The sequence below is a fragment of the Loxodonta africana genome, chromosome 19 (assembly GCF_030014295.1).
Source record: "Loxodonta africana isolate mLoxAfr1 chromosome 19, mLoxAfr1.hap2, whole genome shotgun sequence".
In the NCBI taxonomy this organism is placed as follows: domain Eukaryota; kingdom Metazoa; phylum Chordata; class Mammalia; order Proboscidea; family Elephantidae; genus Loxodonta; species Loxodonta africana.
The window spans coordinates 8,028,285-8,042,101 of NC_087360.1; the positions used below are offsets into that span (position 1 = coordinate 8,028,285).

Below are 13,817 nucleotides of genomic sequence, written 5' to 3' on the forward strand. Positions count from 1 at the left end.
ACATCACTACTATCTATTTCCAGAATTTTTTCATCACTACCAACAGAAACCCTGTACCCATTAAGCAATAACTCCCAATTCCTCCCTCTTCCCAGCCCCTGGTAACCTCTAATCTACTGTCTGTCTCTATTCTTTTGCCTATTCTAGATATTTTGTGTAAGGGGAATCATACCACGTTTGTCATTTTGTGCCTGACTTCTTTCACTCAGCATAATGTCATCGAGGTTCACCTAGGCTGTAGCCTGTATCTGAATTTCGTTCTTTATGGCTGCATAATATTCCATTATATGGCTAGACCACATTTTGTTTATCCGTTCATCCGGAGATGGCCACTTGGTCGTTTCCAGCTTTTGGCTATTATGAATAATACTGCAATGAACACTGATGTACAGGATCTGTTTTGAGTCCCTGTTTTCAATTCTTTCGGGACACAGGACAATTCTGAAGCTTATTATGACAATGTATGTAAAGCGCTTACCTATAGGTTCCCTATACTCTACAAGCAGCAACTATTTTTGTGGTTTTTATAATTCCTGTATTCTTGCTAATTATAATACATGTCAGCATAATATAACATAAAACATTAGTTATAATATATAATTATAAATTATATCTAAATTTATATACGATGAATTTATATAATTAGACTATAAATTATAAATATACTATTTAACTCAACTCAGAAACAGGAGATGAAGCCAGAGATGACAAATGAAAAGGAACCCAAAAGCACTCAGGTTACTCATACCCAGAGCCTTCCAAAGATGGTGGTGAACAGTCTCAGCACGAACCCTCAGCGGTGAGTCACCTCCTACCCTGCTTTCCCAGATGACTCTTCAAGAGTCACTGCTTCGCCAGCGTTGAGCTGGTGGCTTTAGGCATCACTGACGTTCCTCTCCTGAGCCTACTTTCCAACCATTGATTAGAAAGGCAGGTTTGGCTACGTGGCTAAACACAGCTCATGCTCGGCAGAGGGGCCTCGGCCACAGACTGGAGCATTGAGTGATGGCAATGCCATGGAAGGAAGCCGGCTCTGGAAATGGGGCGGCCCAGCCCACCTGCCCTGTGTCCACCGACTGGCCGGGCTTTTTATCACATAGTCACACTGGCCATCACCCACAGGACAGCGGTTCATTCGATTCACCTGAGGAGCCTTCAAAATTCTGAGGCTCAGGCCCTCTTCCCAGAGATCCTGATTTCACTGGTCTGGGGTGGGGTCTGAGCATTCATACTTTTTAAAAGCTCCCTGGGTGACTGGAATGCGCTCTAAGGCAGTGTGGTTCTCAAGCTCCATTCTGCGTCCGAATCTTCAGGAAGGCTCCTTCAAACATAGACTGCTGCCCACCCACACCTCTGAGTGTCTCTGATTCAGTGGGTCCAGGGTGGGGGCCGAGAATCTGCATCTGGCCTGGGCACCCTACCCCGAGAAGCACTGCTCAGAGACCAGAGGAGTTACAGAGGTGGCACCTATGCCTGCAAAATCAGTACCAGGCTTATGATTTTCAGTAGCGTAATCATGGTGGCAGAAACCCTGGTGGTGTGGTGGTTAAGTGCTACGGCTGCTAACCAAGAGGTCAGCAGTTCGAATCCGCCAGGCGCTCCTTGGAAACTCTATCAGGCAGTTCTACTCTGTCCTACAGGGTCACTACGAGTCGGAATCGAGTCGATGGCAGTGGGTTTTTTTTGTTTTTGTAACGGTGGTGGCGGCTGTGGTGCAAGGTCTAATTCTCTGGGCCATATCTGTGCCCCCATGAAGCTGCACCTATAACTATCACTGCTGTTTCCTCAGCAGCTTAGTATGGGCCTAGCACAGTATATATTATAGAGGCTTGGAAGAGGGTTTACTGAATGAATGAATGAATAAACAACGTGGGCACAAGTGAGGCCACGGAAGAATTTCTTCACAACTCACATAAGGCTCAGGTAAGTGTTTAGAGCAATCACTGCCCCCAGTTAATTTAGATCAATTTACTACTATTTACTGAGCATTTGATGAAGGTCAAAGACTATAGCCTTTTATATGGATTATGTCTGAACATGATGAAAATGAAAATCCTTACAAGTGGATCAATGAACAGTATCACGATAAACGGAGAAAAAACTGAAGTTGTCAGCTAGTTCATTTTACTTGGATCAACAACCAAAGCCCAGCAGTCAATAAATTGGGCAAATCTGCTCCGAAAGACCTCTTGAAGGTTTTGAAAAGCAAAGATGTCACTTTGGTGGCAAAGGTGCCTCTGACCCAAGTCATGGTTTTTTCAGTTGCTTCATAGGCACATGAAAGCTGGGCAATGAAAAAAGAAGAATCGATGCATTTGAATTATGGTGTTGAAGAATACGGAACATACCGCTGACTGCCAGAAGTACGAACAACTCAGCCTCAGAGGAAATACATCCAGAGTGCTCCTTAGCAGCAAGGATGGCGAGACGACGTCTCACATACTTGGGACACATCATCAGGAAAGATCAATCGCTAGAGAAGGACATCACGTTCAATAAGGTAGAGGGTCGGCGAAAACAAGGGAAACCCTCAATGAGATGGTTTGACACAAAGGCCAAAACAATGGACTCACACATAGCAATTATCATGAGGATGGTGAAGGACCAGGCAAGGTTTCGTTCTGTTGGTCACCATGAACTAGAGCCAACTTGATGGCAACTAATAACAACTGAGCATTTGATTTTGCGTAGGCAAATGAAGGGCAAGTCACTTAACAACACTAGAGTAGCCCTGTTCTCAGCAGGTCAGTCAAGAAATATCCATTAAGCACCTACTAAGTGCCAGGCCCTGCTCTGGGCCTTGTGAATAGACTATCAAGACAAGCGCACACAAAGAGCAAACTAACAGCAATGTTCCATAACCATGGTTCTCAATGCTGGTTACCCTGTCCAGGCTCCACTCCCAGCTTCAGCTGGTCTAAGGTGAGGCCCAGGCATCAGTATTTTCTAAGTACCCCCAAGTGATGTGAACCTGTAGCCAGGGTTGGAACCTACTGGGTAGGTTGTTGTGTGAGGGGAACAACATCAAGGACTGGAGAAGCTGAGTCCAGGTGAGCCAGTGAGCCATGGGCAGACTTTGCAGAAGAGGAGGGTCTGCATGGAGCCTCAAAAGAGCAGTCTGAGGTGAAGGGAAGGCACCGCCAGCTGGGAAAGAGCCTGGGCCAATGCGGGTCGGGAGAGATGGATGCAAGGGAGGGGTGTGGACAGAACATCCCCCAAGTATCTTCTCTACTGGTTTCCCACTGCTGCCATAACAAAATACCACAAACTCAGGGGCTTAAAACAACACAGATTTGTCCTCTTACGGTTCTGGAGGTTGGAATTCTGAAATGGGTCTCAATGGGTTAAAATCAAGGTGCCATTAGGGCTGCATTCCTAGTGGGGGTTCTAGGGAAGAATCCGTTTCTTTCCTTTTCCAGCTCTGAAAGGACACCCACATTCCTTAGCTCATGGTCCCTTCTATTTTCAAAGCCAGCAATCACATCACAAATGCTGCCTCTGTGGTCATATCTCCTTCTCTGACTCTGGCCCTCCTGCCTCCCTCTTATAAGGACCCTTGAGCTTGCTTACACTGGGCCCACCTGGACAATCCAGGATTGTCTCCCCATCTCAAGATCCTTAATCACATCTGTGAAGTCCCTTTTGCCACGTGAGGTAACCTATTCACAGGTTCCAGGAGTTAGGACGTGGACATCTTTGGGGCCAGCATTCTGCTGACCGCACCATCTGTCTGTGATGAGCGCCGGAGGAGGGCTGCAGGGCTGGGGTCTCATCAGGATGCGAGGGTGTTGGTGCCAGGCTGAGGAGTTGGGTTGTCCTCTGCAGGTCTAAGAATGCAGACAGGGGCCCACAGCAGAAACTGGCAGAGTGCTGTGTTCATTCCTGTGCTTTTCTAAAAATTAGGAGATTTCATATAAAAATCTGGAGTTCAGACGTCTCTGGAAAAATCAGAGGAGTCTGGTGAAGGTGGGCCACATTTCTACAAGGTAGAAGTTGTGAGAAAAAACTGTCCACTTTAGAGAGGTGTTCACTGGCCGCGATGCCCTCACACCCAGCCAGGAGGGGGCGCTGTGTGGGCCCAGGACTTTTGAGGCCCCCTCCTGCTATACCATTCTCAGAGGGCCTGGGGGTCCAAGGGGAGGTGTGGGCTGGAGCTGATCCCCCCATTCTGGGTCCCTGAGCCTGAGGATTCCCCAGCAAACAACCCACGCCCATGTCTAGAGCCTGTGGGGTCTCTCCAAAGTCAGCCTCTCAGAAGCGCCCTGCACCCCTGCTGGGCCTACCCTAGGCCTGAAGGTGGCCAACAGGTGGCTGTTTGAGCTGCCTCCTCACCAGTGCCAGGCACACTGGTCTGGGCTGGAGCTGAGGAATAGGAGTGGGCTAAACGCTCTGAGCAGGATCCAATCTCCCAGCCCATGTAGAAGGCACAGCTGTCAAGGGACGATACTGATGAGCAGCTCGGAGTGGGGTTTACGATGTTCAGCTCTTTAGACACAGGGCATCTGGGCTGCCTTGGTCCCAATGCTGGGCCCCCCAGGAGGCTGGGCTGCTCCTGTGGATAAGGCCCCTGGTGCCGGACAATTTCAGTTCTGCCTGTTGTTGACCCACGCAGGTCTTGGGTTTGTGATCCCAACTGTTGGCCTCTGGAAGCCCTTGATGGCCTCAGAGTTATGTTTTATAATTAAGTTTTATATAAACCAAAAAACTCGTTGCCGTCAAGTCAATTCTGACTCATAGTGACCCTATAGGACAGAGCAGAACTGCGCCCTATGGTTTCCAAGGAGTAGGTGGTACATTTGAACTGCTGACCTTCTCTTAATCACTGAACCACCAGCGCTCCAAGTTTCATACACTCCCTATTAAGTGTAGAGGAACCTGACACATACGAGCTAAGCCCATTCCTCGTTGTTATATAAAGGCTCCCAGTCTGAGCCAATTTTCTTTTGTAATTATTTCATGGACTAACGGGGCAGGGAGGACCCTCTACCCCTTCCGCAGCCCCAGCTGTCTCTACTCTAACACTATTCTCCAGAATGTTCTCGACAAACAGGGAGACGTCTTTCTCAAAGTTCCTGCTCCTCACCCCATGCCTGCTCCTGGGTGACCCTTCCAGTGTCTCCACACTGACCGGAGAAGGGCGGGCTGGAGGGCAGCTTTCGTGCTGGGCAGTTGCACAGTATGGTCACATCGGGAGCCCCTCTGTACCCCTCTGCTAGTTACATGTCATTCCATGATGGCATAATAGCTAAACACTCGGCTGCTAACACAAATGTTGGCAGTTAGAATTCACCCAGTGACTCCTCATGAGAAATACCTGGTAATCTGCTCCCATAAAGATTACAGCCTAGGAAAACCTACGGGACAGTTCTACTCTGTCCCATGGGGTCACCATGAGTTGGAATGCACTCAATGGCACACAACAACAATACGAAATCTCTTTGAGGGAACCTCACAGTTTGCTGGTTTAGGGGCCGGGCCCAAGAGTCACTTGTCTCACCCGCAGGATGGAATGTTGTTGTTAGGCGCTGTTGAGTTGATTCCGACTCAGAGACCCTAAGTACAACAGAACAAAACACTGCCCGGTCCTGTGCCATCCTCACAGTCACTGTTAGGCTCAAACCCATTGTTGGAGCCACTGTGTTAGTCCATCTCGTTGAGGGTCTTCCTTTTTTTGCTGACCTCCACTTTATCAAGCCTAATGTCCCTTTGCAGGGACTGGTCCCTCCTGATAACATGTCCAAAGTATGTGAGACGAAGCCTCGCCATCCTTGCTTCCAAGGAGCATTCTAGCTGTATTTCCTCCAAGACAGATTTGTTTGTTCTCCTGGCAGTCCAAGGTATATTCAATATGCTTTGCCAACACCATAATTCAAAGGCATCAATTCTTCTTCGGTCTTCCTTATTCCTTGTCCGGCTTTCACATGCATATGAGGTAACCGAAAGTACTATGGTTTGGGTCAGGCTCACTTAGTCCTCAAAATGACATCTTGGCTTTTTAACACTTTAAAGAGATCTTTTACAGCAGATTTACCCAGTACAATGTGTCATTTGATTTCCTGACTGCTGCTTCCAGGGGCGTTGATTGCAGATTCAAGTAAAATGAAATCCTTGACAACTTCCATTTTTCCTCCATTTATCATGATGTCGCTTATTGGTCCAGTTTTGAGGATTTTTGTTCTCTTTAGGCTGAGGTGTAATCCATACTGAAGGTTGTAGTCTTTGTTCTTCATCAGTAAGTGCTTCAAGTCCTCTTCACTTTCAGCAAGCAAGGTTGTGTCATCTGCATATAGCAGGTTGTTAATGAGTCTTCCTCCAATCCTGATGCCTCATTCTTCTTCATAGAGTCCAGCTTCTAGGATTACTTGCTCAGCATACAGATTGAATAAGGATGATAAAAGGATACAACTCTGACACACACCGTTCCTGTTTTTAAACCACAAAGTACCCCCTTGTTCTGTTCAAAGACCGCCTCTTGATCTATGTAAAGGTTCCTCATGAGCACAATTAAGTGTTCTGGAATTCCCATTCTTTGCAATGTTATCCATAATTTCTTATGATCCACACAGTCGAATGCCTTTGCATAGTCAATAAAACACAGGTAAACATCGTTTCTGGTATTCTCTGCTTTCAGCCAGAAGCCATCTGACATCAGCAATGATATCCTTGGTTCCACATCCTCTTCTGAATCTGGCTTGAATTTCTGGCAGTTCCCTGTCGATGTACTGCTGCAACCTTTTTTGAATACTGCCTGATATTTATGTTTCAGAAAAAGACCCAGCGTACTGAGGGCCGCTCTTCAAGGTGCCCTTTCATTCTCTCTCTCTTCAAATTTCCCAATTCCCACGGGGTCGTCATTGGAGCAGAAACTGTGCACGTGATCCTTGGCTCGGATTTCCCCTCCTCCTGTGGGTACGGCTGTACCACTTGGCTGCAGTCCCTCCATCCCAGTTGGGACTCCACTTTAGCCAGGAAGATTAGTGCACAGAGCTTTGGGAAGAGATATTTGTTTATCTATCTTGTTTTTGTTCTGAATACAAGAGTAACACGTGCTACATGCTTGTAGCTAAGAAAAACGAACTAAAACAGAAACGTATGTGTGTCCCTCTCCCCCCTCCATTTGTAACTGCTACTGCTTTCTAAGGAGGGTGGATGCCACTGAATGGAAAGTTCTTTCGTTTGGACCCCCTGATGGTGTCAGCTGCCGTGGAGTTGACTGTGATACATGGCAACCTTATGTACAACAGAAGGAAACACTGTCCAGTCCTGCACCATCTTCACAATCACAGGCCTATTTGACCCCCTGTTGTTAGTTGCTGTCAAGTCGATTCCGACTCGGGGCAACCCAATGTGTGCACAGTACAACTGTGCTCCATACAGTTTTCAAGGCTGCAACCTTTCAAAGCGGATTGCCAGGCCTGTCTTCTGAGGCATTTCTGAGTGGATTTGAACCACCCTTTCTGCCAGTAGTTCAGCACTTAACTGTCTGCACACCCAAGGCTGACCCCTGTTGTTGTACTGTTAGGGGCTGTCAAGTCGATTCCAACTCATAGTGACCCTACATACAACAGAATGAAACTCTGCCTGGTCCTGTGCCATCCTCACAGTCATTGCGATGTTTGAGCCCACTGTTGCAGCCACTATGTCAATCCTTCTCCTTGAGGGTCTTTGTCTTTTCACTGACCCTCCTCTACGTCATAAAGCATGATGTCCTTCTCCAAGGGCTGCTTCCTCCTGATAACATGTCCAAAGTAAGTGAGATGAAGTCTCACCATCATCCCTTCTAAGGAGCATTCTGGCTGTACTTCCTCCAAGCCAGATTTGTTCATTCTTCTGCTGACCCCCTATATAATGCAAGTTTGATGATAGAAGCTCGGAAGAGTGAGTCTGCTGGGGCTAGCAGAGGGGAAAATGTGGCAGCCCTGGGGGAGTGGGAGGAGCTGTGTGGGGTGAAGGCCAGCAAGGAAGCCCAGTGCAGGGAGGTCACCAGGACAGGAAGAAGGTCTAAGAGCAGTTTTAAGTAACCTGCTGTGAACTGTGTGATGTGCGACCCTTTCTGGTGATGCCAGGCTTTCAAGGAAGTCCACTCTCATCTAGGGTGAGCAAGCTTAAAGTTTTTCTGAAAAGTGAGGAAGGGGCTGAGTGGTGGTCTGCAGTGATGGGGATAGACAGAGTCTGCACCCGCACAAGGGGGACCCCATGGAGCGGCCACAACACCCGCAGGCTGTGGGTAAAATAGGGTTCCAGCTGGCCCGGGAGGCCCCTGCTGACATCCGGTTATGTGCGTAAAGCTGAAAGTAAAAACATTCCCAAATCCCAGCCCCAGAGGGCAATATCATCAAGAGTTTGGGTCATGTTGTTTCAGACTTTTGCTAGACATATAAGACTATGCATGTTATTATTAAAGAAATGACACCATCCTTTACACACTGCTTTGCAACTTGTCTTTCTTCCTGAGGCAACAAATTCTGCACATTCCTCTTGACTCGGCAGACACAGGTCTGTCTCACTTTTTAGCGGCCGCTCAGTGTGCGTGTGCTCATTTTATTTGTCCTGTTTCCCGCTGATGGGCACTGGGTTGTTTTCTCCTTTCTCCACTCTGAACTATGCTACGATAACCCTCCCCCTTCCATACATACGCGCTCTTCTGTCGGATACACTCTTACGAGTAGATTTGCTGGGTCAAAAACCAGTTGCCATCAGATCAGTTCTAACCCATGGCGACTCTGTGTGTGTCACGGTAGAACTGTGCTCCATAGAGTTTCCTTTTTTTTTTAATTATATTCATTTTGTTTTTGTTGTTGAGAATATATACAGCAAAACACACACCGATTCAACCATGTCTACACACACAGTTCAGTGACATTGATTACATTCTTTGAGTTGTGCAACCATTCTCACTCTCCTTTTCTGAGTTGTTTCTCCCCATTAACATACACTCACTGCCCGCTAAGGTTCCCATTAGTCAATTTGATCCCACATAGAACCAGAAAAATCAAACCCGTTGCCGTCAAGTTGATTCTGACTCAAAGTGACCTTATAGGACAGACTAGGACTGCCCCATAGAGTTTCCAAGGAGTGCCTGGTGAACTCCAACCGCTGACCTTTTGGTTGGCAGCCTGTAGCTCTTAACCACTGCGCCACCAGGGTTTCCTTGATCCCGTATAGATAGATGTTGAAAGAGCACAGTGCTCAAGGCAGACACTTTTTACTAGTTAAGCTAGACTATTGTTTGGTTTTTTAAGAGGACTTCAGGGATATTTTTGGTTAAGGTGAAAGATTATCTCAGGGCAATAGTTTTGGGAGTTTATCCAGTCTCCATGGCTCCAGAAAGTCTGGAGTCCATGAGAATTTGAAATTTTATTCTGCTTTTTCCCCCTTTTGATCAGGATTCTTCCATAGAATCCTTGATCAAAATGTTCGGTAATGATAGCCGGGCACCATCCAATTTTTCTGGTTTACGGCAAAGGAAGCAGATGTTCCTGGAGGCAATTAGCCACACGCTCCATTTCCTCTCCACAGGGTTTTCACTGGCTGATTTTTTGGAAGAAGATCGCCAGACATTTTTTCCAAGGCACCTCTGTGTGGGTTCAAACTGCCAACCTTTCATTTAGTAGTCATACTGCCTAATTGTTTGCACCACCCAGGTACCTCCCACCTCCTGCAGGACACTAGATCAAAAGACATGCACATTTAAAAGGTTAACTATTTGCTTCCTCTCTAAACATTCCAAACAATGTCGAAGGCCCTGAGTACACCGGTCACTGCTAACTCCTCATCATCTCTGCTCTCACTACGGCTATTTAATAGCATTCAGTCATTCACTCATTCAATTGACATTTGCAGAGCCTACACGTCGCGGCCAGCACTGGCCTTCAACTTACAGGACTAACTGGCTGCAGTGACAAAAACCCGTCAATATTAAGAAAGGCTCTGTCAGCTAGATAGAAACATAACCACAAGCGCCCAGGGAACACATGTGATGTATGGGCCCTGCTCCAGCATGATATTCCCGTGTCCCCAAGGAAAACGTAAAGTGTAAACACAGAGGAGGAAATCTTGTTGTACGTGAAATCAGCTGTAGACTCTGCTCCCTTCTCTAACATTATGCACATTGTAAACCTGTCATTAGAAAAATGAAGATTTTTAAGAGCGGCCTACGAGGATGGCCGGCTGTGCCCACCCTTACACTGGGTAGTTAGTGTCCCACAGAAGGTGGGAGCCATGGGGAATTCTTTGGGGAGGGTTATATTCTTGTATAATTTGGCTTCAACTTGCCACACTGACTAGATTCAAATCCCCAAGGCAGTTATAATGACGTAAGAAAAACACAAATAATGTAGTCTTTGGGGGCTGTTTCGAATTTCTGTGTCTGCCTCTTTTATGTACCCAAGTATTAAAATACTATATGAGCCAGGCATAGGCCTCCAAGCACCTCCAGGGGGCAGGGGGAATGGCTACACCTTAATAGGAAGTGTTTCATTGACCACGGCAAAGCCTGCTTTTAAAAGTTGCAAAGCCCTGCAAACATTTTTATTAGGAACTGCCATAAATCTGACGTGGAAACAAATGATCAGAGAGTTCTCCTGTGCAGCTTCAGATATAAATTAACTCGTCAACCTGCAAAGTTTGTGCACTGATGTGGGACACATCTGGTTCCCAGGGACTTCACAAAATGTCTCCAAACAGCAAATTTTTTTTTTTAAGTGGATTAAAAACCCTGGAGTCCATATGATTTATAAAGACGTCGATTCAGGCATTGAAAATCCCCTTTCTGACAGTGGGGGGAGAATTGTATAACAGCCAACGAAAACCTAACCACCACTATTTTTCTTTTTACCTTTATAAATAATTGTCAATGCCACTTTATACATTTCTTACAGACTGACACTCTTCCTAGATACTTTTTATTTCATCAGTAAGACTTGGATGGGTTGTTAAACTTTATTATATCCTACCAATGACATAAGTGAGGAAGCCTTCAATGACTGTTGTTGGTAGGTGCCATCAAGTTGGTTCCGATTCATAGCGACCCTATGTGCAACGGAATGAAACACTGCCCGGTCCTGCGCCATCAATGACTAGACTTCTTTTTATTTAATTAAAAAAAAAAAAAATGGCCTCACAACTTGAAGAATGTAATCATTATCACTGAATTGTACAGGTAGAAATTGTTAAATTGGTGTATGTTCTGCCGTGTATATTCTCAATAACAACAATAAAATAAATTAATAAGAAAATAACAGTTTTTTTCCCCAATGGCTGATTTTTCAGAAGTAGATCTCCAGGCCTTTCTTCCAAGGTGCCTCTGGTGGACTCCAACCTCCAACCTTTCAGTTAGCAGTTGAATGCATTAACTGTTTGCACCCCTCAGGGACTCCTTCTTACTTCTGTAGGGAGCAAAAAAAGACCGATTGCTCCCCACCCTGCCACTGTCTTTAGTGCTTTGGATGGCAGGCAGTGACCGTGGCAAGGGCTCCGTGTCCAGAACTCCCCTGTCAATGGAGCAGCCCTGCAGGGAAGGACACGTTACATGAGCCCAGGGTTGAAAACCAAGAACCATGGATGAGAAAACTGTCATCAATCTAACTGATGGTGTTTATGTACAGTAACTGTACCAGCTGAATCAAGAAAATTAAAAAACTGGTTTTAGAAAGGGCATTGTGAATGAAGAGCCGTGAGGTCAGAGAAGCATTCACCTAAGATCTTTTCTAATCGCACACCCGGAGACGAGAGTATGAGGAGCAAGATGATAACACGTGCAACTTTTTTTTTCACATTTGATATGTGTCACGTGCTGTACTAAATACATAATCTAATTTAATTTTCACAGTAATTCCAGGAAGTAGGTATTATTATTATCCCCATTTTATAGATGAGGAAAGAGTCTCTCGGTGGTACAAACAGTTAATGTGTTTCGCTGCTAACCAAAAGGCTGGAAGTTCAAGTCCCCCAGAGGTACCTTGGAAGGAAGTCCTGTTGATCTGCTTCTAGAAAACCCTATAGAGCACAGTTCTACTCTGACATGCATGGGGTCACCATGAGTCAGAGTCAACTCAATGGCAACTGTTTTTTTTATAGATGAGGAAACTGAGGCTTGGAGAAGTTCACTGACAGGTGGCCACTGTCAAGATCACACTCAGGGCCTGACGTAGGCACCTGTGTCCTGGCCCCTCAGCCACTGCCTCCCTGGTAGGATGGCTGTGATCTGCAGCAGTTCCTAAACCACCAGAGAGGTGCCCAAAAGCGTACCCACAGGAAATGTAAGATGAGGGTCCACCAATGGCTTCTGCTGACTTTCACATGAACATGAGCCTCAGACCCTCAGGTACCACACCTTGACAGAAGGCCCTCTCCACAGCTGGATTACAGATGGAGGCACCTCACCTCGAAAGACCTCCCCATCAGGTGACGATGCCTGGGGTCTGCTTCCCAATAACCTGGGAGCAGGAGAAAATCAGGTGGTGTGGACAGAACAGGAGTTGATAACGGCTGAGGTTGAGAGATGGGTACATGAAGTTCATGATGCTGTCTTCTCTGCTTTGGTGACTGCTTGTGATTTCCCACAATAAAACATTAAAAACAAGAAAGACGAAGCAAAGCAGGATGAAGGTCCTAGGCTAGAAGACAAAGGACCATAGGCTCAGGGGACATCTACATCAATTGGCACAACATAGTACCTAAGTCAATGTTTTGCATCCTAGTTTGGTGAGTAGCATCTGGGGTCTTAAAAGCTTGTGTGCAGCCACCTAAGTTACAACTATTGGTCTCTTTCCGTCCGAGCAAAGGAGAGTGAAGGAGACCAAAGACTCAAAGGAGCAATTACGGGCCACGTGAACCACAGCCTACGCAACCCTGAGACCAGAAGGACTAGATGGTGCTCGGCTACCACTACCAACTGCTCTGACTAGGATCACAACAGAGGGTCCTGGACAGAGTAGGAGAAAATTGCAGAACAAAAAAATGAAATTCAGAAAAAAGTCCAGGCTTGCTGGCCTGACAGAGACTGGAGGAAATCCCAAGACTCGGCCCTATAGCACACCCTTCTGACCTGGAAATGAAGCCATTCCCGGAGACCAACTCCCAGCCAAACAGTGGACAAGCACATAAGATAAGGAGTAACACCTGAGAGGAAGGTACTTCTTAGAACAATCAATTAGGAGATGAGAAGACAGGAAGGGATAGATAATCAGGGCGTAGGAAAATGGGGAAAGCAGGGCACATCATGGGGGATGAAATCAAGGTCATGAAACACATTACATACAAACTATGGAATGGGAAACTAATTTGCTCTGTAAAGTACAATAAAAAAGAAAGAAGTAGCCCATCAATTCCTTAAGAAAGACATGTCGTCGTTTTGACAGGAAATTCCGAGGGAAGAAGAACGGTTTCTGTTTATGAGGCACCTGCCCTGGGCAGTGTGTGCTGGGCGCGCCACAAACCTTCGTCCTCACAGTGCCCTAGGAGGTAGGAACCTTGTCCAGCCTCGAGGAAGCAGTAACTCACAGGAGAGAATGACTTGCCAAGTGGTCCGCCTGATTTGGAGACCCTGCACTTCCCATCGCGGTGTACTTTTCCCTTCCTAGGTCTGGAACTCGTAGATGCTCTGCCAGCCCAATCACCCAGAGAAGACAGGCATTCGCTTACGATAAATGTCAACAAAAGAGAAAGAGCCATAGATACAACAATGAAGGAAAATGCAGCAGAAACTTCTATAGAGAGAATGTACTGTCTTTTGAGTCAGAAAGTAAAACTAATCAATTGCACTTTCAACAACAGTTCATATGACGACCATTTTCCCCGGAGTACTTCTTGTCCCT

General features: G+C 46.4%; 1 protein-coding gene across 1 annotated transcript in view; it reads right to left on the bottom strand.

The window, feature by feature from the left end:
- CFAP251 (cilia and flagella associated protein 251) overlaps window positions 1-13,817 on the bottom strand; it is a 95,633-nt gene that overhangs the window by 9,909 nt on the left and 71,907 nt on the right. The gene's annotated exons all lie outside the window — the stretch shown is intronic.